The sequence below is a fragment of the Mesoplodon bidens genome (genome assembly GCF_964165515.1).
Source record: "Mesoplodon bidens genome assembly, chromosome: 3".
Classification (NCBI taxonomy): domain Eukaryota; kingdom Metazoa; phylum Chordata; class Mammalia; order Artiodactyla; family Ziphiidae; genus Mesoplodon; species Mesoplodon bidens.
In genome coordinates this window covers 4,011,600-4,039,523 of record NC_138178.1, presented here as the reverse complement: position 1 = coordinate 4,039,523, position 27,924 = coordinate 4,011,600, and the positions used below count along the sequence as shown (strand labels likewise).

Genomic DNA, 27,924 nt, shown 5'->3' with positions numbered 1-27,924 from the left:
GAGTGAGGGTGTGGTGAATTGACAGGAGAGCTTTAGTGACCTTGGTTTCAGTTACGTCTGACACAGTTACATCCCCTTCATAACCTTCTTGGTTTACTATCTTGGGTTCAATTTTTAGAAACCATGTGGCCTTTTGGGAAATCTTCCAGAAAGTTTTAGTCCTTCAACTCTGTGTGCTTCTGAGTATTCTGTATAGCTTTGTTAAAAATGCAGTTTTTTAGGTTTGGGCAGACGTGCCATTTGTACTTTTACCAAGCCCCACCCCCCGGCAACTGAATCGGATACAAAACAAAATTTGAGCATCACTGCCGTAGAATACATTCTCTCTTCCAGTGGAGATTCCCACTCCTGAGCATGGGGAGATGGTAACATGGTAAAGGAAATTTTGCATTGTGTTCTAAGGATCACATAACTGAAGGTGCGTGAGGGTCCGCCATGGTGCTTTTAAAGGTCACTGATGACAATTATCCACGGTTTGGCTCCACCTGCTGGCAATTCAGTGCAGTAGTTTTCAGGTGGGGTCCAGCACCTTTGAGTTTTTAAAAGTATCAATATCACAGGTGATGCTGTAGGGCACAGGGAGCTCAGCTCCGTGCTCTGTGATGACCTAGATGGGGGGGGTGGAAGGGGGGAGGGAGGTCCAAGAGGGAGGGAATATAGGTATACACATAGCTGATTCACTTCATTGTACAGCAGAAACTAACACCACATTGTAAAGCAATTTTACTCCAATAAAAAAATACAAAGAAAAAAAATACCACAGGTGATTCTGTTTGGCATACTATGGTATGATACATCTGCAGTAGAAATAAATGCATGCTTGGGATAGCAGTATTCCAATTTGATTTAAGTTAATATGTTAGTAAATATAAGGGCAGTACTGGAGTTGCTATTTAAAGAACGTATAGATATAATATCTTATACAAGTCTATAGATTTACTACCAGTTTTTTTTTTTTTTTTTTTTTTAGTATTGCTACCACCAGTCCCTGAAAATAGTAGTTTATGCTTGTTTCTTCCCTCAATGAAGTCACATCTAAATTCAGAATCACCAGTGCTAGTTTACATTCAGTTCAAGACAGCAAGCCCTAAAATAGCCTTAATGACGCATGCAAAGCATTTTCCTAGGAACAGACCCTGGACTTATTAGTTGTCTGAAGCTGTCAGTCAGTATTCATCTGGGGCACTGGTGTGTTAGGAAGTGATGCCAGAATTGTATGCCTTCCCTGTCAGTACAGAGCTGCATGGAGAATTAACACAGCTCGCTTTAAATAGCCGAAGTGGGGAAGGAGATTGACTTTTCAGTTGTTCCTGCTTCTTCAAACTACTTATCTTTTCCTGACTGTAAAATAGCAGTGGAAAACTACCATGTGAAGTTAAAAATCATCTCCTGAGGTTTCTCCTGTGTTTTCCATGTTGTCATAACCAGAGCCGGGGTGTCACTGGATGAGGGACTCGGAGCCCCAGATGCAGCTTCCTGCCATGCGACGATCTGTGACCTTGAGCGAGACCCCAGATAGCTGTGCTTTGTCTTTTCGTTTTGAAAATGAGAGGCTTGGATTTGCTGGACAAAGGCTCTTTTAGCTGTAAACATCAAGATGATGAAACATTATGTGTCAAGATATTTTACTGAAATTTCTCATGTAGAAAATGGGCCTTTGAAAAATATATAATGAGACTTTCTGGGTAGGAAGGAGCTCTGGCGGAGAGGGAGAGGAACCTTGCGAATCTGGGCCTGGCCACAGCTCTCAGGATCAGCTCGCGGTAGAACTCAGGGGCACCCGCAGAGCTGTTACCCCACACACAGGGGCATGAGGGACAGAGAGACGGGGTGATTTCCAGGGACTGGGGACTCTGTCCTGTCCTCGGTTCCTGGTACCAGGCCAGGGGCTTAGTCAAGCCCGTGAACTAAGGCACCGTGAGTCAACCAGTGTGAGCTGTCAGGCTGTACGAAGGTGAGGATGCCAGCTCACCCCGTGTTCCTCCTTCATGCCCTCTTACTTGGGGACTGTGCCACTGTCCCAGGACAGAAGGCCTGGGGGTGGGGGTGGGGGATGGGCTTGTAGCTGGGAAGCAGAGGGAAGCATCCAACTTCCCCTTTGGAAGATCAGACTCAATGCTGGCTTTGCTAGCCTAGTGGTGCCTACTAAGTGTTGGGGTGCGTGCTCAGCCAGGGACCACATTCTTTTTTTTTTTTTTGTCCCATGCGGCTTGTGGGATTTTAGTTCCCTGATCAGGGATCAAACCTGGGCCCTCGGCAGTGAGAGCGTGGACTCCTAAGCACTGGCCCACTGGGGATTCCCTGGTTCACATTCTAGAAGTAGGGCTATAATTTTTTTTTTAATTTTTGTTTTATTTTCTATTGGAGTCTAGTTGATTTACCATGTTGTGTTAGTTTCAGGTGTACAGCAAAGTGATTCAGTTACACATATACATGTATTCATTCTTTTTCACATTCTTTTCCCATATAGATTATCACAGAATATTGAGTAGAGTTCCCTGTGCTATACAGTAGGTCCCTGTTGATTATCTATTTTGTATGTAGTCGTGTGTGTATGTTAACCCCAAACTCCTGAGTTACCTCTCCCCGCCTTTCCCCTTTGGTAACCATAAGTTTGTTTTTGAAGTCTGTGAGTCTGTTTTTGCTTTATAAATAAGTTCATTTATATCATTTTTTTTAGATTCCACATATGTGATATCACATGGTATTTGTCTTCTCTTTCTGACTTACTTCACTTAGTATGATAATCTCTAGGTCCATCCATGTTGCTGCAAATGGCATTATTTCCTTCTTTTTCATGGCTGAGTAGTATTCCATTGTGTATATGTGCCACATCTTCTTTATCTATCCCTCTGTCGATGGACATTTAGATTGCTTCTGTGTCTTGGCTGTTGTGAATAGTGCTGCTGTGAACGTTGGGGTGCAGGTATCTTTTCGAATTATGATTTTCTCTGGATATGTGCCCAGGAGTGGGACTGCTGGGTATTTTACGGTATCCATTAGGATATTTTAAGTGTTTACAGAGAATGATAGGTGGCACGCTGGCACAGCCACTTGATTTAGAGCATGAACTGCATGAGTAGTGACTTTCTTTACACTCTCATAAGGGGAGGCTGTTAGCTGGGAGCCCTGCGATGGTGGCCTCCGTGTTTTAATCCATGTGTGACCCAGTTGGGAATCTCCTCTTCCCACAAGACAGGCAGCATATGGATACAAATAGGGCTATTTTTAAGCTTGAGGCAGACCGTGGAATATGGGAACAACACAGAGTAGAAGAAGAGATAAGGACCACACAGTAGAAAAGAAAGACATTCTCTGGTTTCTGAGTAATTGGATCAGGTTTTGTTTTTGCTTTTTAAGAGAGAACCCTGGAAGGAAACAGCTTTTTTGCATAAATTTGCTAACGTGTAGATTTATAGTGAACTTCAGACAATTGCAGACAGGCTGCTATTGTATTAAGGGGCCTTATAGACAGAGAAAAGCTGTCATCCTGGACAGAGATGTGTCAGCTGAGCCTAGACTTGTGAGGAAAGGCAGCATTATATTGGATCAGGATAGAAGATTTCTGAGCCATCTGCCCATAGAAGGAATAAGTGGCAATTAATATCAAACCCTGAAATACACCATTTGTAATTTACTTACATATAATCCTTCTTATGTTGCAACAAGATATGTTGGACATATTTTTCATTCCATAATGGAGGCTCCATTTTTCTCAATTCTTTCATTGTCTATAGAAAGATCCAGATTAAAAGTTCCCTGCAGGACTATCAGTAGCTATTCTGGAGCTCATAGTGGGCCCACCCATTAAGAAGTGCCATTTGGGGGTGAAGGGTGGGAGAAATAGGGAGAGGTTGCTAAAAGTGTACAAACCTTCAGTTGTAAGTTGAATACGGCCTGAGGGTCTCATGTATAACATGGTGACTCTAGTTGACAACACAGTATTGTAGAATTGAAACTTGCTAAGAGAGTAGAACTTAAATGTTCTCAAAAAAAAAAAAGTAAATATGAGAAGTGATAGATGTGTTAATTAACTTGATGGGGAAATCCTTTCACAATGTGTATGTATATCAAATCATGGTGTAGTACACTTTCAGTATCTTACAATTTTATTTGTAACTATACCTCAATAAAGCTGGAATTTTAAATAAAGAGGTGCTTAGAAAAGAAAACTCTCTTCAAGGCTGTTCCCTCCATGGGTACAAAGTACTTATTAGCCTAAACAGTTATGAGAAACCTAGTACACCTGAATTTAAATCAAATGAGCAAGATACACAAAAGGAAAGACGTACTTCGTAATTCGTTTCTTCATTACTACTTCTCCCAAATTCTTCTGTTGCACATGGGAGGTGTAAAAAATCCTGTAAATCTTTGACTACTTGGATGCTTAAAATTGTGGCTAATATTTAGCATTTCTTTTTAAACGTAGAAAGATGTAATTTTGTTGGATGGATAAAGGTATAGCTATAGATGTAGATCTCTTTATATATGTATATTTCTGAAACTCTTTCCCTGATTTTTTTCTGCCAGGAGTAAACACAAATAACCACAAGCGTCTATGGTCCCTTGTGCTGATAAATTTCTGCAGGCAAACCTGCAGTTCTTAATAAAAATTCCCAAGAAGACAGCTTTATGATAATAAAAAATGAAGAAAACTTCAGGGACCCATGGTAGGGACTGACTTTATCTCAAAAGGTGTTGACAGATTATTAGGACTGTCCTCTGAGGCAACGCTTGTAGTACACAAGGAAGACTCATTACTTTAAGAGTCAAGCATTGTTTTTCATTTTAAAATTTATCTCCCAGGTTGATCACAATCCATTAAACTTGGCTTTGAATGACTCTGGGTTCCAGATAAACTAACTTGTCCGCAAAGGAAAGTGAGTTATCAATATTTAGGGCATTCAAAATAGTATATGTTTGATTTTGTTGACACTTTCAAGAATTGAATTTTAAATAATTTCAAACAGTGCAAGGAACCCTGGAATAAATGTACATTTTTTCCAAAGAATACCTTCTTGAAGGCGTCACAACTAACTTGGGTAGTTTATACATCCTCGATTAGAAAAAAAATTACTCTGATTATTTGAGGATTGCAGCTCACTTTTTTATTTGTATTTTAAATATTAGAGGTGTGGGTTTTTTTTTCTCTTTTGGTTACCAATCTGGTTACTAAAAGGCTGGTTCTCCTTGACCCTCTAGAATAGGTAAGTCCTTCTGTTGAAGCGCTAACTATGGTATGTACCATCCCATATAATGCAGCTCCTTTCTAAACCTTATCACAAGTGCCGTGAATAATGTTGTTATTACTTCATTGTTTCTCTCCTGCTAGCGTGTCAGCCTCACAGAGCAAAAGCCTTCTCTCTCTTGAGCTCCCGTAAAGAGGGCATATTGCTCGTAGAAGAACTCAATAAATAAATGATCAGTTAAAGAAGAAATTATTCGATTACTGAGCTAATTCTACAAAGTGTAAGTAGCTCAGCTGCAGATAACAAAATTCAGAATTTTTATATCTCTAGCCTGTCATCTTGATTCCTAGAGTTTAGGATCTATAGTCAGGGCTAAGAGGAAATCGATAATCTCATCCTTTGTGGGCAAGAGAATTAACACATCTTTCTGTAAGGAAATTTGTTAATGTGCATCAACTCTTTTTGGATATGAATGCCCCTTGATCTAAAAATGTATGTAAGGAAATAAGGATGGAGTGCTTTAGGTCTGTGCAATGGACTGAATTTTTTGTCCCCTCTCCCCAAATTTATATGTTGAAACCTAGCTAGATCCACAGTGTGAAGTGATTAAGAGGTAGGGCCTATCATCAAAAAAATTGACAAACAATAAATGCTGGAGAGGGTGTGGAGAAAAAGGAACTCTCTTGCACTGTTGGTGGGAATGTAAATTGATACAGCCACTGTGGAGAACAGTATGGAGGTTCCTTAAAAAACTAAAAATAGAACTACCATATGACCCAGCAATCCCACTACTGGGCATATACCCTGAGAAAACCATAATTCAAAAAGAGACATGCACCAAAATGTTCATTGCAGCACTATTTACAATAGCCAGGACATGGAACCAACCTAAGTGTCCCTCAACAGATGAATGGATAAAGAAGATGTGGTACATATATACAATGGAATATTACTCAGCCATAAAAAGGAATGAAATTGGGTCGTTTGTAGAGATGTGGATGGACCTAGAGTCTGTCATACAGAATGAAGTAAGACAGAAGGAGAAAAACAAATATCGTATATTAATGCATATATGTGGAATCTAGGAAAATGGTACAGATGAACCTATTTGCAGGGCAGGAATAGAGACATAGATGTAGAGAACGGACATGTGGACACGGGGTGGGAAGGGGAGGGTGGGACGAATTGGGAGATTACGATGGACATATATACATTACCATGCGTAAAAATAGGTAGCCAGTGGGAACATGGTATAAAGCACAGGGAGCTCAGCTCGGTGCTCTGTGACGACCTAGATGGGTGGGATGGAGGGTGGGGGGATGTGAGGGAGGTCCAAGCGGGAGGGGATATATGTATACACATAGGTGATTCACTTCATTTTACAGCAGAAACTAACACAACATTGTAAAGCAATTTTACTCCAATTAAATAAATAAGTAAAAGAGGTGGGGCCTTTGGGAGTTGATTAGGTCAAAAGGGTGGAGCCCTCGTGAATGGGATTAGGGCCCTTATCAAAGGGACCACAGAAAGCTCTCTCTCCCTCTTTTGGGCTGCATGAGGAAACAAGATGGCCGTCTGCCACCGGAAGAGTGCTCTCACGGGAAGCCACCCATGCTGGCATCCTGATCTCAGACTTCCAACTTCCAGTAGAGTGGGAAATAAATTTCTGTTGTTGATAAGCCACCCAGTTTATGGTATTTTGTTACAGCAGCCTGGACTAAGATAATGTTTTTTTAAACAGCCAAAAAAAAAAGTCTGCTAATAGTGTAGGTGCCTCTTCTGTACCCCTGGAGATGCTCTCAGCCTCACCTGCCTCTTTTTCCGTCCATCTCTGTGGCAGTCCCTCTGCATGGGCTCTTCCCATGCAGAAGAAGAGAGGACTCTTCCTGGTGTTCTCTTCTGTCCCCACTCCAGGTTGTCCCTTTGGATGACAGCAAGGTGTCCTAGGGTAGAATCATCGTCCTCATCATGTCAGGTCCACGGAACTACAGGGGAGTCACACCTCTAAGGGGCACACCTTTGACCAGTGGGTGATCAGAGCAGTTAAATAGCCCCCTCCTTCTGACAGACTGTCCCAAGATATGGTAAAAGTGGCTTCTCAGAAGATGGTTCAGAAGGATTGAGCAATCCATCATACCTAGTGGCGGCCAAGTCAATAATGGGTCCTCTTGTTTCATTTTCTCCTTCTTTGCTTTACTCTGGTCCCTCACCTCTGTTCCCTGGAATTGCTCTCCTTTATAAACCCTTAGCCTCAGCTCCTCCTTCCTGGGGAACTGAGAGGTTATCTAATGGGTTAAATAAGACCTATTATTTATTCAGTGGATTTTTACAGCCATTAAAAACTATGTGGGGGCTTCCCTGGTGGCGCAGTGGTTAAGAGTCCGCCTGCCGATGCAGGGGACGCGGGTTCGTGCCCCGGTCCGGGAACATCCCACATGCCGTGGAGCGGCTGGGCCCGTGAGCCATGGCTTCTGAGCCTGCACGTCTGGAGCCTGTGCTCTGCAACGGGAGAGGCCATAACAGTGAGAGGCCCGCGTACCACAAAAAAAAAAAAAAAAAAAAAAAACTATATGGAAAGACAACAGCTTTTGAAGTGAGAAAAACTAGTTACAGAATTGTACGTTTAATATGATAGTATTTTTGTTTTTTTAAAAAGCTTTTGTATAATCTCTAAAATGTTAGCTATGTGATTGAATTATAGATGACATTTACCTTCTTTGGTTTACTGTTTTGCAGTTAAGTTTTTTAAAGCAAAAATTCAGTTGTGTACTTTTTTTGGTAAGAATTTCAACTGGGAAATAGAAACAAATGTAAAAGCCCTAAGGAAGGAACACTGAATTTAAATTGAGTTATCATAAATACAAATTAGTGAAACTTTATGAGAAGTTATGAAATAAGTAAACTTTACAGTATTTCCATGGGATATTGGGACATGTAATAGGATCTCAGGGAAAATTTAAGAATGAGTAGAAATAAATGAAAATGAAAGTGTTACAGAAGAGGCTGTGGTCTGTCTTGATGGCAGTACAGTGGCTGTAAGAACATGTGCTTTTGTAGCCAACAAATACCTAGATTTGAATCCTGGATCCTCACTTACTAGACTCATGACTATAGGGTTTTTATGGAGACTAAAAGAGACCTTTAAGCCCAATTGCTTCTATGTAGTAAGTACTCAATGAATTCAGGCAATTATTAATTATTATGGTCTGATAATATTTGAGAAAATAAGTTTGTTTACCAAGCTAAGCCATATCTTTCTACTTCCCCATATATGCTCAAGTAAATCAAAGTTGATACTTCTTCATTTGCACCCAAGAGCCAACTGCTTTCTCTGAAACCTTGACTCACAGAAAGCCATCAGGAAGTTGGATATATCCCCTGACTTGCTTGAAAATGTCTTGAGCAGATATTTGAGGTGCCTTTAGTAAAGACCTTTAGAGTAATTACAAGTGCTAAAGTAATTAAACCAGGAGGCATTAGACGGGGATGTCTCTAATGCCTTGGTAACTGACGTAAGTACACCAAAACCTAAGCCAGAGCCTAACACCTCTGAGTGCAGGCTCTCCCAGAAAATAAAATTTAAGAACACTCAATCACAAACAGCCAACTAGGTTTTCCCAAACAAGGCAACCACTAAAGCTGTGGCCAACCAAATAATTTCCTTGCTTTGCTTCTCTGTCTTCTCTCTAAAAGCCTTTCCCTTAGCTTCTATTGGTGGAGTGCCCCTAATCACTTTTGATTTAGTGCCACCTGACCTCATTCTATGTTTGCTCAAATAAAACTTTGAAATTTTTGATGTGCTTCAGTTTCTCTTGTGACACAGGTTACTGTCAGAGTTTAATAGTAGGTGTTCAGATGATAACTTTGCATCTAAAAAGACAACACAGTCAATAGTCAGCATTTGTCGTGATTAGAAAAATGTTCATCCGTTAAGCTGACTTCTGGCCGCCTTCAGTAGGAGCCCCTAGGACCCTGTTCTGCCCTCTCCAGCACAGTGCTACAGTCGGCCACAAAGCTTTACTTTGGAGAGTCTTACAGCAGTGAAGTCCAGGTCTAGTTTGATCACTCTCTAGTTTCTAGAGAGTGATCAAACCGGGTCTCATGTTTAGAACTTGCCACCCACAGCTCTCCGAACTGATATATTCCCTGCCAAAACATTTGGTTTTGGTCCTAGAGATTCTCTGCTCTGTTGTGGGTTGTTTTTTCTTCTTCTTCTCTGTTGAAGAGAAGCAAAAGCACAAAACAGGGTTGCATAACTTTTGACCCCTAGAACTGTGTGGCCTTAGCTAAAATCACAGCTGTTGGAGTGAAGATTGCAGGATGAAAACAAAATATACCATGTCTCTCCTTGTTTGTCAGCCTGTACTTTGTAAAGGCTTTCCTTACATTTGTTTAGAATGCTTCTTTGGAAATTCTTTGTCGTGTATAATTTTTTAAATCAGTACAGAATAGACATTGATATAACAGTTTAAATGCAAGGACCGGGAGCTGGCTGGGCGCTCGGACAGGCCTGGCAAGCGCAGTGGCGCTGAAGTATAGTTTCCAGAGACCTTCAAGATGGCAGAGGAGTAAGGTGAGGAGCCCACCTTCCTCCCCACAAATATGTCAGAAATACACCTACATGTGGAACAACTCCTACAGAACACCTACTGAACGCTGGCAGACGACCTCAGACCTCCCAAAAGGCAAGAAACTCCCCATGTACCTGGCCGTTTGGCTGACAGGGTCTTGGTGCTCCGGCCAGGTGTCAGGCCTGAGCCTCCAAGGTGGGAGAGCCGAGTTCAGGACACTGGACGACCAGAAACCTCCCAGCTCCACGTAATATCAATCGGCAAGAGCTCTCCCAGAGATCTCTGTCTCAACACTAAGATCCAGCTCCACTCAACGACCAGCAAGCTCCAGTGTTGGGCACCCCATGCCAACCAACTAGCAAGACAGGAACACAACCCCACCCATTAGCGGAGAGGCTGCCTAAACTCATACTAAGTTCACAGACACCCCAAAACACACCACTGGAGGCAGTCCTGGCCACCAGAAAGACAAGATCCAGCCTCATCCACCAGAACACAGGCACCAGTCCCCTCCATTAGGAAGCCTACACAACCCACTGAACCAACCTTACCCACTGGGGGCAGACACCAGAAACAGCAGGAACTACGAACCTGCAGCCTGCAAAAAGGAGACCCCAAACACAGTAAGTTAAGCAAAATGAGAAGACAGAGAAACACACAGCAGATGAAGGAGCAAGGTAAACACCCACCAGACCAAACAAATGCAAAGGAAACAGGCAGTCTACCTGAAAGAGAATTCAGAGTAATGATAGTAAAGATGATCCAAAATCTTGGAAATAGAATGGAGAAAATACAAGAAACGTTTAACAAGGACCTAGAAGAACTAAAGAGCAAACAATGATGAACAACACAATAAACGAAGTTAAAAATTCTCTAGAAGGAATCAATAGCAGACTAACTGAGGCAGAAGAACGGATAAGTGACCTGGAAGATAAAATAGTGGAAATAACTACTGCAGAGCAGAATAGAGAAAAAAGAATGAAAAGAATTGAGCAAAGTCTCAGAGACCTCTGAGACAACATTAAGTGCACCAACATTCGAATTATAGGGGTCCCAGAAGAAGAAGAGGAAAAAAAAGGCAGTGAGAAAATTTTTGAAGGGATTGTAGTTGAAAACTTCCCTAATATGGGAAAGGAAATAGTCAGTCAAGTCCAGGAAGTGCAGAGAGTCCCGTACAGGATAAATCCAAGGAGAAACACACCAAGACACATATTAATCAAACTATCAAAAATTAAATACAAAGAAAAAATATTAAAAACAGCAAGGGAGGGGCTTCCCTGGTGGTGCAGTGGTTGAGAGTCCAACTGCTGATGCAGGGGACACGGGTTCGTGCCCCAGTCCAGGAAGATCCCACATGCCGCAGAGCAGCTAGGCCCGTGAGCCTTGGCCGCTGAGCCTGTGCGTCCGGAGCCTGTGCTCTGCAACGGGAGAGGCCACAACAGTGAGAGGCCCTCATACCGCAAAAAAAAAAGAAAAAGAAAAAAAGAAAGAAAAACAACAAATAACATACAAAGGAATACCCATAAGGTTAACAGCTGATCTTTCAGGATAAACTCTGCAAGCCAGAAGGGAGTGGGAGGACATATTTAAAGTGATGAAGGAAGAAAAACCGACAACCAAGATTCCTCTACCCAGCAAGGATCTCATTCAGATTTGACGGACAAATTAAAACCTTTACAGAGAAGCAAAAGCTGAGAGAATTCAGCACCAACAAACCAGCTTTACAACAAATGCTAAAGGAACTTCTCTAGGCAGGAAACACAAGAGAAGGAAAAGACCTACAATAACAATCCCAAACAATTAAAATGGTAATAGGAATATACATATTACTAACTACCTTAAATGTAAATGGATTAAATGCTCCAACCAAAAGACATAGACTGGCTGACTGGATCCCAAAACAAGACCCATATATATTCTGTCTACAAGAGACCCACTTCAGACCTAGACACACATACAGACTGAAAATGAGGGGATGGAAGAAGATATTCCATGCGAATGGAAACCAGAAGAAAGCTGGAGTAGCAATTCTCATATCAGACAAAATAGACTTTAAAGACTATTACAAGAGACAAAGAAGAACACTAGATAATGATCAAGGGATCAACCCAAGAAGATATAACAATTGTAAATATTTATGCACCCAAAAAAGGAGCACCTCAATACATAAGGCAAATACTAACAGCCATAAAAGGGGAAATCGACAGTAACACAATAATAGTAGGAGACTTTAACACCCCACTTTCACCAATGGACAGATCATCCAAAATGAAAATGAATAAAGAAACAGAAGCTTTGGGCTTCCCTGGTGGCACAGTGGTTGAGAGACCGCCTGTCAGTGCAGGGGACATGGGTTCATGCCCCGGTCTGGGAAGATCCCACATGCCACGGAGCAGCTGGGCCTGTGAGCCATGGCCACAGAGCCTGCGCATCTGGAGCCTGTGCTCCGCAACGGGAGAGGCCACAGCAGTGAGAGGACCGTGTACCACAAAAAAATAAATAAATAATATAAAATAAAATTAAAAAAAAAGAAACAGAAGCTTCAAATTATACATTAAACAAGATGGGACTTAATTGATATTTATAGGACATTCCATCCAAAAACAACAGAATACACTTTCTTCTCAAGTGCTCATGGAACATTCTCCACAGTAGATCATATCTTGGGTCACAAATCAAGCCTTGGTAATTTAAGAAAATTGAAATCGTATCAAGTATCTTTTCCAGCCACAACGCTCTGAGACTAGATAGCCATTACAGGAAAAAGTCTGTAAAAAATACAAACACATGGAGGCTAAACAATACACTACTAAATAACCAAGAGATCACTGAAGAAATCAAAGAGGAAATCAAAAAATACCTAGAAACAAATGACAATGAAAACACGATGACCCAAAACCTATGGGATGCAGCAAAAGCAGTTATAAGAGGGAAGTTTACAGCAGAATTATCCTACCTCAAGAAACAAGAAACATCTCAAAGAAACAACCTAACCTTACACCTAAAGCAAGTAGAGAAAGAAGAAAAAAAACCCCACAAAGTTAGCAGAACGAAAGAAATCATAAAGATCCGATCAGAAATAAATGAAAAAGAAATGAAGGAAACAATAGCAAAGATCAGTAAAACTAAAAGCTGGTTCTTTGAGAAGATAAACAAAATTGATAAACCATTAGCCAGACTCATCAAGAAAAAAAGGGAAAAGATTCAAATTAATAGAATTAGAAATGAAAAAGAAGTAACAACTGACACTGCAGAAAAACAAAGGACCATGAGAGATTACTACAAGCAACTATATGCCAATAAAATGGACAACCTGGAAGACATGAACAAATTCTTAGAAAAGCACAACCTTCTGAGACTGAACCAGGAAGAAATAGAAAATATAAACAGACCAGTCACAAGCACTGAAATTGAAACTGTGATTAAAAATCTTCCAACAAACAAAAGCCCAGGACCAGATGGCTTCACAGGCAAATTCTATCAAACATTTAGAGAAGAGCTAACACCTATCCTTCTCAAACTCTTCCAAAATATAGCAGAGGGAGGAACACTCCCAAACTCATTCTATGAGGCCACCATCACCCTGATACCAAAACCAGACAAAGATGTCATAAAGAAAGAAAACTACAGGCCAATATCACTGATGAACATAGATGCAAAAATCCTCAACAAAATACTAGCGAACAGAATCCAGCAGCACATTAAAAGGATCATACACCATGATCAAGTGGGGTTTATCCCAGTAATGCAAGGATTCTTCAATATATACAAATCAATCAATGTGATAAACCATATTAACAAACTGAAGGAGAAAAAACACATGATCATCTCAATAGATGCAGAAAAAGCTTTCAACAAAATTCAACACCTATTTATGATAAAAAAACCCTCCAGAAAGTATGCATAGAGGGAACTTACCTCAACATAATAAAGGCCATATATGACAAACCCACAGCCGACATCTTTCTCAATGGTGAAAAACTGAAACCATTTCCTCTAAGATCAGGAACAAGACAAAGTTGTCCACTCTCACCACTATTATTCAACATAGTTTTGGAAGTTTTAGCCACAGTAATCAGAGAAGAAAAAGAAATAAAAGGAATCTAAATCGGAAAAGAAGAAGTAAAGCTGTCACTGTTTGCAGATGACATGATACTATACATAGAGAATCCTAAAGATGCTAACAGAAAACTACTAGAGCTAATCAACGAATTTGGTAAAGTAGCAGGATACAAAATTAATGCACAGAAATCTCTTGCATTCCTATACACTAATGATGAAAAATCTGAAAGTGAAATTAAGGAAACACTCCCATTTACCACTTCAACAAAAAGAATAAAATACCTAGGAATAAACTGACCTAAGGAGACAAAAGACCTGTATGCAGAAAAATATAAGACAATGGTGAAAGAAATTAAAGATGATACAGTTGGAGAGATATAGCATGTTCTTGGATTAGAAGAATAAACATTATGACAATGACTCTACTACCCAAAACAATCTACAGATTCAATGCAATCCCTCTCAAACTACCAATGGCATTTTTCACAGAACTAGGATAAATTTAATTTGTATGGAAACACAAAAGACACCGAATAGCCAAAGCAATCTTGAGAAGGAAAAACGGAGCTGGAGGAATCAGGCTCCCAGACCTCAGACTATACTACAAAGCTACAGTAATCAACACAGTATGGTACAGGCACGAAAACAGAAATATAGATCAATGGAACAGGATAGAAAGCCCAGAGATAAACCCACGCACATATGGTCACCATATCTTTGATAAAGGAAGCAAGGATATACAGTGGAGAAAAGTCAGCCTCTTCAATAAGTGGTGCTGGGAAAACTGGACAGGTACATGTAAAAGAATGAAATCAGAACACTCCCTAACACCATACACAAAAATAAACTCAAAATGGATGAAACACCTAAATGTAAGGCCAGACACTATAAAACTCTTAGAGGAAAACATAGGCAGAACACTCTATGACATAAGTCACAGCAAGATCCTTTCTGACCCACCTCCTAGAGAAATGGAAATAAAAACAAAAATAAACAAATGGGACCTAATGAAACTTAAAAGCTTTTGCACACGAAAGGAAACCATAAAGAAGACAAACAGACAACCCTCAGAATGGGAGAAAATATTTGCAAATGAACCAACTGGCAAAGGATTAACCTCTAGAATTGACAAGCAGCTCATGCAACTCAATATCAAAAAAACAAACAACCCAATGCCAAAATGGGCAAAAGACCTAAATAGACATTGCTCCAAAGAAGATATACAGATTCCCACCAAAGACATGAAAGAATGCTCAACGCCACTAATCATTACAGAAATGCAAATCAAAACTGCAATGTGGTATCACCTCACACCAGTCAGAATGGCCATGATCAAAAAATTTACAAACAGTAAATGCTGGAGAGGGTGTGGAGAAAAGGGAACCCTCTTGCACTGTTGGTGTGAATGTAAATTGATACAGCCACTATGGAGAACAGTGTGGAGGTTCCTTAAAAAACTAAAAATAGAACTACCATACAACCCAGCAATTCCACTACTGGGCATATACCCTGAGAAAACCATAATTCAGAAAGAGTCATGTACCACAATGTTCATTGCAGCTCTATTTGCAATAATCAGGACATGGAAGCAACCTAAGTGTCCATCGACAGATGAATGGATAAAGAAGATGTGGCACATATATACAGTGGAATATTACTCAGCCATAAAAAGAAATGAAATTGAGTTATTTGTAGTGAGGTGGATGGACCTAGAGTCTGTCCTACAGAGTGAAGTAAGTCAGAAAGAGAAAAACAAATACTGTATGCTAACACGTATATATGGAATCTAAAAGAAAAATGATTCTGAAGAACCTAGGGGCAGGACGGGAATAAAGACGCAGACGTAGAGAATGGACTTGAGGACACGGGGAGGGGGAAGGGTAAGCTGGGACGAAGTGAGAGAGAGGCATGGACATATATACACTACCAAATGTAAAATAGATAGCTAGTGGGAAGCAGCCGCATAGCACAGGGAGATCAGCTTGGTGCTTTGTGACCACCTAGAGGGGTGGGATAGGGAGGGTGGGAGGGAGACGAAAGAGGGAGGAGATATGGGAATGTATGTATATGTATAGCTGATTCACTTTGTTATACAGCAGAAACTAACACCATTGTAAAGCAATTATACTCCAATAAATGTGTTTAAAAATAATAAATGAATGAATGAATGAATGAATGAATGCATGCATGCATGCATGCATGCAGTAGTTTGGAAGGGATACCACTGTTGGTTCCTCTTAATTCTTTCATTCCTATCCGTGTCGTGGAACAAAAGTACTGAGCAGAACCATGATGGCGACACGTAAAACCACTTGGATTTAGAGGTTCTGGATGTTGCTGAGCTGTCCATTATGGACTGAGGTGCTTCATAGAATGTTGTGCTTGGTCCCTGTTGAGGTGGTCCTACATCACCACGCTTTTTATTTTGTTTTTTAAATTTTGCACTTTCAGAAAAATAGAACTAGTATGAATTAGGGAAAACGAGCTAAGAAATGGGACAGCTATGTGTGTGAAATCTAACAGATAAGCAAAGAGAAAGAATGGAAATGTGAGGTTGTTATTCAGGACTTGGAAGCAGCAGCTGCACAAAAGATGTAGCCAAACAATAGCCAAAGAGAGTAAACACGCATGTTTGAGCTCAGCCACCTCTTAGCTGAAGTTGTTTTGTCTGGTGTAGACATAAGCTCCCTGACTAGCATCTCAGTGGGCTTAAGGAAGGAAACCCTGTATCCTGTAGCATCCAGTGCTGGATTTTAAACAAAATAGATGCTAAGTAAACATATGTTAGAAAAAAGGAGTGAATTTTTATTGACTTGACATTTTCCTAATTTTCTCTGAAACATTTATAGGAATTTTGGATGAGAAATAATCTTTGGTTGCGAATGACTTTGATATCAAAATAATATAGATTAATCCTGTGTTTTTCATTAGCAGTATAGACCCATCATATTGATTTGGTGAAGGTAACTATTTTAGTCTACTTGGCCTGCCATAACAAAATGCCATAGTCTGTGTGGTTTCAACAGCAGAAGTTGATAATCTCACACTTCTGACCACAGTCTGTTTCTGGTGAGGGTCCATTTCTGGTGAGTCCTCTCTCCTTGGCTTGTAGGTGACCGCCTTCTCCCTGCATCTTCACATGGACTTTCCTCTGTGTGCGCCCAGAGAGATGTCTCTGGTGTCTCCTCTTCCTCTTCTAAGGATACCAATCCCATTGGATTAAGGCCGCACCCCTATGACCTTCTCTAATCAAACACTGAGTCCATAACAACGACTGAAGAAGAAGACACATCTGGACTTTGGGGTTTTGTTTTGTTTTGTTTTTACAACACACCTAAAGTAAAAATTGCTTGCCCCTGAATTATATCATTAGCTCCTAAATAACCTGAGAACTACTGTTATCCTGCTTGGTAAGACTAATCAATAGTAAAATTAAGTATAAACAGTTCTGTTCTTCTTAAGAGGCTGACTTGATTGAAAGTGACTTCACCTTTCTTCTAAGGCAAGGAGACAGATATTCATAACCCAGAATAAATAAAATCAAGCACTTTCTCGCCGTATTGGTTTCTTTCCCAGTGGCCTGGAAGAGTTGCAATGCCTTTTGAAGACACTGCTCTGGGGAGAGACAGCTCCACCGGGGAAATGAAGCCAGTAGGTTCTTGCTAAAAGAAAACGCTCTGCTAACGCTAAATGATAGCAGGCTGCACCAAAGTCTCAGATAGTGTCTCTCTTCTTTGTATAGGGTTTCTCCTTTGATAAATTTTTCCATGGATGCTTGCTTTTCCTGGTGACTGGTAATTAATCCTTTATAAACCTTAGTTGAAGACCTCAGATCCCAAGTGAAGAATTCTCTGATAAACAAATTGGAAGGGTGCTATGTTTCTCTCTACATAGATAGATAGATCTACATGTCATTATTATTCTCATCTTCACCTTGCATGTTGATTCTGTAACTTTGAGTACTACCTTGATTTCAGCATTCATAAATGTTGTATTTCAATTCAGCTTTTTAAGGTGGGTATAATATTTTTAAATGACCTTTATTCACTCCCCAAAACACTTTTGCAAGAGCTTATCTACTTTTTAATCATCTACTGAAAAAGAAAAAAAAAAGAGCAGATATGCCTTATCTTTTTGCTTCACACATAAAGTTAACTTATATGGAGATTGTAAGTCATTTCAGTAGCCTTTAGGATGATACTATATCAAATTTTGTTTTAAATATTTGCTCCTTTGCTTGTTCTAAATTAACAGAGCTATTTTCAATTTCATAAATATATATGTACACTTACACTTACATACATGCATATTAATCATATAAAATCATATAAAATCATATAAAACAAAATCCTGATGAGATCAACTACGGTAATAACTCAGCCATTCGATTTTTGTGGGCCCTGGAGCCGTGGTAACAGAACTTTGCCTAGATAAGCTCCTGATAATTGATTCCTCTAACAGAAAGGAATCAATCCCTTAATTGAGTCCTTTAACAGTTATTAATGTATACCTAGCACTGTGGTAAAGGCTTGGAGGCTGACATAAAAAATAAATAGGACTATAAATCATTTACCTGAAAAGGGTTATAACCTAGTTGAGAGATCAATCAGGAAAGTAGGTTAAAATGCTCCCAAATATATAGACTCTGTTTGTATCAACATATATAGTGTAATAGGCATTTCTATGAAATTGCCATGGAAGAATCAAAGCAAGATGGGAAAAGTTAGTTTGAAGGCTGTGATCTTTTCAAGCCGAAGATGATGGCTTTAACTCCGTTACCTCTGTGATGATGCTCCTGACTTTCCCACATGGCATGGCTGGCTTACTCTAAATCCATGACCTTGACTCTCAAGCGGGCCTGTAATACTGCCGAGCAATCCCACCACACTTCCCTTGTTCATTTAATCTTCCGCACTCGTGGATGCCTGTCTTGAGTTCTCTCCTCCCTTGTCAGCCTCTAACACCTTCTTCCCTGTCTTTACTCCCACCTTCCTGTCCCACTGGGAAGCTGGACGTTCCACCACCTCCATAGCTGGTACCTGCCCTGCTTCATGCTGCCTCCTTGCCTCCGTCTAAGGCCACGTCCTCTGCTTAAACACTGGATCCCACTGTCTCCCCTGCCAAAGTGGAAACGTTGCTCTAGCAGTTCTATCCACTGGTTCATACACCATCGTGTTTTTTCCCTCTCTACTCATTCCTATCAGCTTCGATTTTTGTTATTTCTCCTTTTTTTAAAATTAATTTATTTTTATTTATTTTATTTTTGGCTGCATTGGGTCTTCATTGCTGTGCACGGGCTTTCTCTAGTTGTGGCGAGCAGGGGCTACTCTTCATGGTGTGCAGGCTTCTCACTGCAGTGGCTTCTCTTGTTGCAGAGCACGGTCTCTAGGTGCGTGGGCTTCAGTAGTTGCGGCGCACGGGCTCAGTAGTTGTGGCTCACGGGCTTAGTTGCTCTGCGGCATGTAGGATCTTCCCAGACCAGGGATTGAACCTGTGTCCCTTGCATTGGCAGGCGGATTCTTAACCACTGTGCCACCAGGGAAGCCTATTTCTCCTACTTTAAATGAAAAAAATCTTGACTCACTTCTCCTACCACCCGTCACACTTCTTCCTTCCCTTTATAGCACAATTCCTTAAAAGAATGGTCTATACTTGACCATATCCAATTCCTCTCCTTTTAATCTCTTTTAACTCCAATATGGCTTTCATCCCCAGCAAGCAGCTGAACGGACTCTTGTCAACAGCGACCTCTAGGTTGTGAAATCCACATGGCAGGTGTCAGCCCTCATCGTACTTGACCCATTAGCATTATCTGACACAGCTGGCCACTTCCTGCTCCTTGAGACACTTCCTGGAAACCATGGTCTTAGCAGTCATTCTCCACTCTCTTGTAGCTGAGGCTCTTTTGTAGTTGGAGTGCCACCACATGCGTTGATCTCCTCAGCAGTATCATCCAGACTCATGCCTTTAAACATCATCAACATGCCTAAGACTTACTACTTTATATTTTTTCAATTTTTTTATTCTTTGGCCACACCACGTGGCATGTGGGATCCTAGTTGCCTGACCAGGGATCGAACCCATGCCCCCTGCAGTGGAAGTGCAGTGCAGTCTTAACCACTGAACCGCCAGGAAAGTCCATGACATCTTATAGCTTTAGCCCAGATCTTTCTGTCAAACTTTCAGACCTTGAGCCCTCTTCCAAATTCTACTTGGATGTTTCATACGATCTCAAACTTTACATGTTCAAAACATGTAACATTTTTGTGTAATCTATAAAAATATTAGACCACTGTGTTGTACGCTTGAAACTACTATATTGTAAGTCAACCATACTTCAATTTAAAAGAAATGTAAAATTTTTTATTTTTGCCTTCTGAGCACTGTAGCCCTCTTCCCGCCCAGCCCCCCCACCCCCGCCGCCACATCACTTGATGGGTACATCATCCTTCTAATCACTCAGACCCAGAACATTTGGCATCGTCGTTCACTCTCTTTCATGCCCTTATCAAATCTATCAGCAAATTTGGTTGACTCTACTTTGAAAATGTATGCAGAATTGGACCATTTATTTTTTCCATCTCCATTACTGTCACCCTGATTTAACCACCATCATCTCTCCACGTGGGTCACTGTAAGCATCTCCAGCTGATTCCCCTGTTTCCACTTCAAAGTCCCCAAAGCCTCTTTTCAGCTCAACAGCCATCATAGCCCTTTGAACATGTCAGACCACGTCACTCCTCTGCTGGAAACCCTCCAGTGAGTTCTCATCTCACTTAGAACAAAAGCCACAAGTCTTGACTCTGACCTGCAAAGCCAGGCATCACCTGAGAGCTCTGACCTCATCTTTTGTTCCTTTCTCTGGTCCCCTCCACTCAGCCATTCTGACCTCTTTGTCTTCTCCCAGCCCATCTGGCCTGCTTCCATGTTGGGGCCTCTGCACTGGCTCTTCCCTCTGCCCAGAGTTCAGGCACCTGCATTCCCTCACCTCTTCATGCTTTTGTCCAAATGTCACCTCCTCAAGGCAAACTACCTCCACTCCCATGTGAAACTGTCCCTGCCCTGTCATCTGACTTATGGCTTTCCTTACCTTTCCTTACCTTGTTTTTCTTTTTCTTTTTCCACAGAATTTGTCACCTCCTAACATGTGATATACTTTGTTTATTATGTCTATTACTTATGATATGTCTTTCCCGTCTAGAATTAAGCTCTTAGAGGGCAGGGAATTTTAGTTTCTTTTGGTCACTGATGTAGCCTAACTGTCCAAAACAGTACCTGAAACATAAATGATGGATGGATGGATGGATGGATGAAGAGATCATTGAGAACTCAAAAGAGGCTTTCCCTAAACAGCCCATTTCACATTGCCAATCCATCCTTCACCTGTGGTTCCTGTCTACTCACAAAACTTTGTTTTACTTTATTCATTATTTGAAATTATCAATTATCTTACTTATGATATCTCCTCTACTAGAATATAAGTTAAGCTATGTGAGCATAAGAACTTGAGATAGTAAGCATGTACTTAATAAATATTCATTAAGTGAATCCATTCTAGACAAGAAATTTGAATTTCTCAAATCAGTTAACTGCCTATAGAAATTTTATCTTATGACAAATCTGTGATTATTTGCTTATTCAGTCTGATTCAGTGTTCAGTTAGCAGGATACGTAATTGGTTGTTACATTCTTTTTATCACTGTGGTTTTCTTTGGTTTACTATTAAGAATTCTCAGACTACCCTTGATACTTTATAATAAATTAAGCAAAGATTTTCAAAAAGTTCAATGATTGGCAACTATTAATATGTAATAAATAAAGCAGATATTAGCTCTGATCTCATTCCTGAAAGTACCTCACCCTCTCTTTCTCTGAGTATTTCCATTGTAAGACTCAATGGCTATACTCCCATATGAGTCATTTAAAATCATAGAAAAGCATAGCAAGTTATATAGGAAATTATTATGTACAAGAAAATGGATCAAAATCTCATTAGATTTTTAAGCTCTCTTTTCTGTAGTCTCTTATAATAGGAACCTGGGTCATTTAAATTCTTTACATTTTTCTTTCAGTCTCTTTAAGAAAATACTATAAGTTGGGAGTAGTTAATATTTAAGAAATATTTAAGACAATCCATTGTAGACATTAAAAGAAATTATGGATTTTCCTTGTATGTTATGAGCTATTAATGGCCTCCAAATGAAAATGGAAAAACATACTTTGCTATTCAGCATAAGAAAATGCATCTGTATTAAGAAATAAAGAAATCGATGCATGAAAATTCAAGTAGCTATTAATCATGATCAGAATTCTATTTTTATTCTTATTTGAGTGAATTTCATTTTGCTTTGTAACAGTAAGTACTCCATCATTCATTAGCACATTTTTAATACATGAAAGGTAAACATTTGTTGTCTCCATTAAGATGATTAGCTTCCCTGTTAACTCATTAAGTCATTGTTTAGGAAGAAAACTCAAGAGTGCCATGAATTTGTGATCATTTGTTTTATCTTACTTCATGACCAGAAATTTTGGGGTTTTGTTTTGTTTCGCTTTTGAGATTCCACATATAAGTGAGATCAGACAGTGTTTGTCTTTCTCTTCTTTCACTTTCCTCTCAAAGTCCATCCATGTTTTTGCAAATGGCAGGATTTCCTTCTTTCTCATGGCTGAATAATGTGTGTGTCTGTGTGTGTGTGTGTGTGTATGTGTATCTCACATCTTCTTTATCCATTCATCTGTTGGTGAACACTTAGGGTGTTTCCCTGTCTTGACTATTGTAAATGATGCTGCTGTGAACATGGGGTCTAGATATTGCTTTAGCATAGTGTTTTTGTTTCCTTTGGATATATGCCCAGGAGTGGAATTGCTGGATCCAAAAAGATTTTTTAAGTTAATTATCTCCTACTTACAATTATTGTTTTCTGACAGCCTTAGGTCTAGTGATTCTAGAAGATTGTGAGAAAATAAAGATAAAGTTGGTTCCTGCTATAAACTTCAAACGTATCTCTGACAGGAGCCTATGAGCTTCCGTAGGCCGGGCCTCCGTGGTGCTGATGGAACTTCTTTGGATTGTGAGAAATAGCAAGTCATGTGGCCCCAGAGCTGTCCACAAGCATCCCCCCGAACGTTCCAGATGGGCTCCCCTGCACGTCTGTTAATGACCAACCCAGATGTCCATCTCTAGGCAGAGAAGAGCAAGTGGCAGCGTGGTGAGAGCCAGAATCGGGGCTAGAGGGCCTGAGTCAGAGCAGAAACATCAGGAAAGTTTGGGAGGGTCCAGTGGACATTGCTGGGCCAGACTACAGTGGTGCTGGAGTCGGAAGGAGGAGGGAGGTGAGGACAGCAGGCGGTTCGCATCCTCGGCAGCCTCCTGCTGTATTTGTAAGTAAGTTCAGTCATCCATCAAACGAAGTCCATCCTGAGAACCATAAACGAAGAGTCATCAACTGACTAAGCCAACTTGGAATGTTCCCAAAATAACTCTCAGGCTACTTAAAAACCCTTAATGTTAGCCCACGAAACATTTCACCGTAAGGAACCTGGAGTGACTTTTTCTTACCTTTTTAGGACTGTAGTAGCTGAGGGCTTTAATTCTCCCAATGCAGCATCCCTGGTGGCACTTTTAGAAACTATGAAACCACGTGTATTTTACTATCCCAGTCCTCTTTGAATGAAAGAGAGCTTTATGTATTATGAAAAAGAGACGTGAAAAAAGAAAAGTAACATCTAAATAAATAAAAATCATGATTTGATATTGTTATTATTTACTGGACCACAAACCCATTGAAGGGCAAAGATACAGCAATACATGACCTTTATAATGAATTCCTGGAGTTCTAACATGTGACACTGCTCATTGACTGTTTTACATTTGAAAAAAATGGACTAAATTAGGCTACAAGGCAGACTTAGGCCTACATTTTTACCTTTTTTTGGTACTAATTTGTAGAATTTTGTAAATTATTACTTTCCAGTATTCACAAATTTCACACAGACATCTAAATGCTCAAAAATTGCCATCCATGTACCCCTTTGAATGAAAAGCAGGCAAGGACTGCAGAAAGAACTCAGGCTTTCAGATGAGATAGTCGGATTCGAATATCACCTCCACTGCTTGTGGCCCTGGAGAAGTTTTTCTGAACCTCAGTTTCCTCATCTGGGAGGAATGGTTGTTGCTGGGATTAAATTAAATGCAAAAATCTGTGCATAATACACAGCATGGCACTTCACAGACATCCCAAGTAGTAGCTTTTATCATTTCATCATAAATCGTGCCATGTCCAAGACAAAGAAGGACCTGGAAGAGGAGAGTGAGGATGTCTTTGGTCATCCTGGTGGTCCCGTGACACACCTGTGTCACTCACTCATTGCCTTCTTCTGAAATGTTATTTGAAAACAGACTGCAGACACCAGGGTGAAATGACACAGCCTTAGAGTTTTTAAAGCACTTTTGCATTACTGTCCGGATAACGAGATGCTCCTCTTCTGTAAGTTGGTATTTATTGGCACTTTAGTCTACAAGCTAAGTGGCAGTGAACGTTTAATTGTGTCAAAAGGTAGACTACCAAGTACAGGTAGGTGGCTTACCAACCACCCTGAGGCTACGTAGCGTATACTGGATGGGAGGTACCAGAAACGGCAGAGAACCAATCTGTTCCCTTTTTCATTGGCACAGGAGAGGGAGATGCAAAGGCTGATAGAATTGTGTGCCTCTCCATCACGTATCCGGTCCTCCACAGCTACAAGACAAGTTAGCCAGGAACCCAGGTAGAAGGAGAGAGCAAAATAGACTCCGGCTAGAGCACTGGCCTGAGAATAAAGTTCCCAGGATATGAACAGGGTCGACTGAAAAGAAAGACAGTGGAATTAAGGGGTCATATTGTCTCCTCGGTACCCTGATGATTCTGTGGAGTCAGATGAATCTAAATCTGAATCTGAATTTGGATTTAAGTACCATGCACAATAGTCAGTCCTGATGGGACCCTGCCCAGGGCTGCGAGCCATCTTTATATTTACGTTTTCTGCCTTTCTTCCCCTCCAGCCGTGATCAGGCCTTTCAGACAAACCTGGGAAGCCCTGGAGTTTTAGAGGGTGGACAAAGGACCCCTTGAAGGGGGGGTACCTATGGCCTGGGGCAGAACCCGCTGCTTGGAGCTCGCGGTTACTTTCAGTCCTGGGGTCTGGACCAACTTCGCTTCCCTCAGTGTCCAGAACACCTTCTGGGTCCCAGCACGTGTTAGAGCTTTGGTCTGTCACCACGGTCCACTCTGACCTGGTGTTCCCGTGAGGCCTCTGTAGGGACCCAAGCTTTCTGAGCTCTTATTTGTTCTTGCTTCTCAGCACTTTGCTTTATCTTAATAAGGGAGCAGAAAAAGAGAGTAAATGGTCACTGGCCTCAAAAAATAAATGCCCCGAGCATCCACGAGAGTCATAGATTGTTATGATGGACGACATGAGAGGGAAGTGGTCCCAGGGCCCTGATTAGAGAAGTGATACTGGAAAACCAAAACAGTACGGCAGGGCTTCCAGAGCGAAAGTGAGCCAGTGAGGTGCGGCCACGGGGGAGAGCCCTGAATGAGGGCAGGAAAAAGCCCTATGACGACCTTGAGCGTACTGAGTTGGCCAAAACCGCAGATGTCAACTTAAATCAGGATACGTTTGATGAAAGATAGTTTCATGGGATTAAAAATTCAAAGAGTCTGTGAGGGCTGTTCCCTTGGGACTTCAGGTTGGTTTCAAAGAAAAAGCCTCTGTGTCTGAGGACTAGCAAAGAAAATCAGAACTAGACAGATCGGACACAGCAAGTAGAGAGGATCCTAGAAGCAAAATGAATATGGGAAACCTTACCATTTCTCATACCTGAGAGAACGTGAAAGAGTCCACGCTGGAGAGAACGCTTGGCTATATCTTGAATATAAGAGTGGTTTGGCATGCATCTCACGGCAGGCATTAACCTGTGTTAACTAGTTTGGTGTGAGGTGGGTTACAGTGCAGAGCACAGAGGAAACCACTGGTGCTGAGCCTTAACAGATGAGTGACTATTGGGAAACATTCATGTATGTATGGTCGTTCTTTTAGTCTAGAGAAAATGCTCATGTACTGAGCTCACTCTGTGTACCAAACAGTAGCCTAGCCTTGGAAACACACTCCATGAGATTAAAGGCATTTGTTCAGATTACGCTCCCTGTAAATAAATCAACATTCAAATCCAGGTTCATCGAAAACCCTCTGTTCTTGAACCCACATGAGTGGAATTGATGTAGATAATATCTTCCATATCATAGATGTGCTGCTTAAGCTAGACGGAGCTGAAGTGAGTTCAGTGAATCAAAAATGACGTCGTCGATTGCTCCCCTTTGGTCAGCATCCTGCCTCTTTCTCTCAAGCTGATAAGCCTTCTTATCTTCCCTCCACTCTATTCTACATTCTAAGTTAGAAATATAGTTCCTGAAGTAAAGACATTGAGGGACGGGGTTCTGCTTTCCTCTCTCCTACCCGTATGCTCTGTAAAGCTGATTCCTGTATGAAGCTCCTTGTCTAAGGGGAGCATGGTTGATTATAGGAGGTGAGCCAAGAAGGGAATCCCACATTCTGAATTGAAGTCTTAATCTAAGAACATAAAATCATTATCTGTGGCCTCGCTTATTATAGGCTAACCTTTACCACCCCTTTATTTATTTTTTTCTCACTGTTCCCTCTTCCTACTCTAGTGTCTGAAAAGTTGGTCTTTGGATAAAAAACAAGAGATTTTCATGGGATCCTCTGTAGAGTTGTACATTTAAAATTTATGTCTTCCATTGGTTTAATATATATATATATATATATATATATATATATATATATATATATATATGCTATATATATAGGCTACACTTAAACTCTGTATCTTTTTAAAATTTTTTAAAAGGTCCCTGAGAGAGATGAAAGATCATGTCATAGAAAAAAATCTTGGATTTATATTTTTGGGATCAGAAACTCTCTTGAATAATGGATCAATATACTCAAGAAAATGCTATTTCTAGTAGTAAAACTGAGTCTGATTAAGACTGTATCTTATGGGAAAAGGCACCAACCTATACTGCTGCTTGCAGTTTAAAATGGCACAGCCCATCTGGACAGTAGTTTGGAACAGAATTTTAAAAGGTCTTGATAACCCATGGCTTGCTCATGCTACCTCTGGGAATGTGTCCCAAGGAAAGAATTCTAAATAGAAAGAGGCTTTTCATACAGAGATTTTTCAAAACAGAATATTTATCATAGTGAAAAAAATGTTAAACCCAGATGTCAAAAAATAGTGTTGAATGGTTGAGGTAATTTCCTAAATGGTAGATTTTTTAAAGTCTATCATCTGTTAAAACCAGATGTGTGATAAAGTGGCTCTTCCCTCTCTTCAAAATATGCCCTCAGTTATTTTTGTTTAAAATAGAGAATGATGCCCTAAAAAAAAAATTTAAAAAGTGTATCACCTGAAACACTATGTTAAGAATTGGGTAAAAATTGGGTAAGAATTGGGTAAAATATTATTATTATAGCTATGGGAATCAAAAATTTTTTTTAATTTCAGGAAAAAATGGAAATACTATCACACAATCAAGAATTGTGTTTCAGTGGTAGAACTGTAGGCAACTTTTATTTCTATTTTTTTAAGTTTTGTATTTCCATATGAGGAGCAGCCCCTCTTACACTTTTAATAAAAAATCGTAAGGGATGCCAAGAATTGCATTTCATGTCTTCAGTCCACTTCCTGTCTACTGTGCCCAGGTCTAGGAGCTGGTCCTCCTTTCCCACTCTGCATACTGTGGATGGATCTGAGTAACTCCGTGGCTCTTATGAGCTCAGTCCTCAACCCAGACAGTAGTCAGCTAGAATGGATTAATTCTGAGGATTTGGAAGTGAAGATGGGTTCTTTCTGTTCTAATTCCCTCTTGTCCTTCATGAGCAGTCCCGATGAAGAGCTCTTTGAATAGGAAGAACCTGCTCAGAAGAAATCCACATGCCCACAATGAGAAAGAAACACAATGCCAGTTAGAGCAATACCTCTTTTCACCGTTTCTGAGTTTGCCTGTTTTTTCACCTTGTGATTAAACAGGTGTTGCCTA

The 27,924-nt window shown here is 40.5% G+C and overlaps 1 protein-coding gene across 3 annotated transcripts in view; it reads left to right on the top strand.

Annotated features, from left to right (window-relative positions):
• CACNB2 (calcium voltage-gated channel auxiliary subunit beta 2) overlaps positions 1-27,924 on the top strand; it is a gene marked incomplete at its 5' end in the record, with an annotated part of 402,223 nt that overhangs the window by 328,366 nt on the left and 45,933 nt on the right. The window lies entirely within an intron of this gene.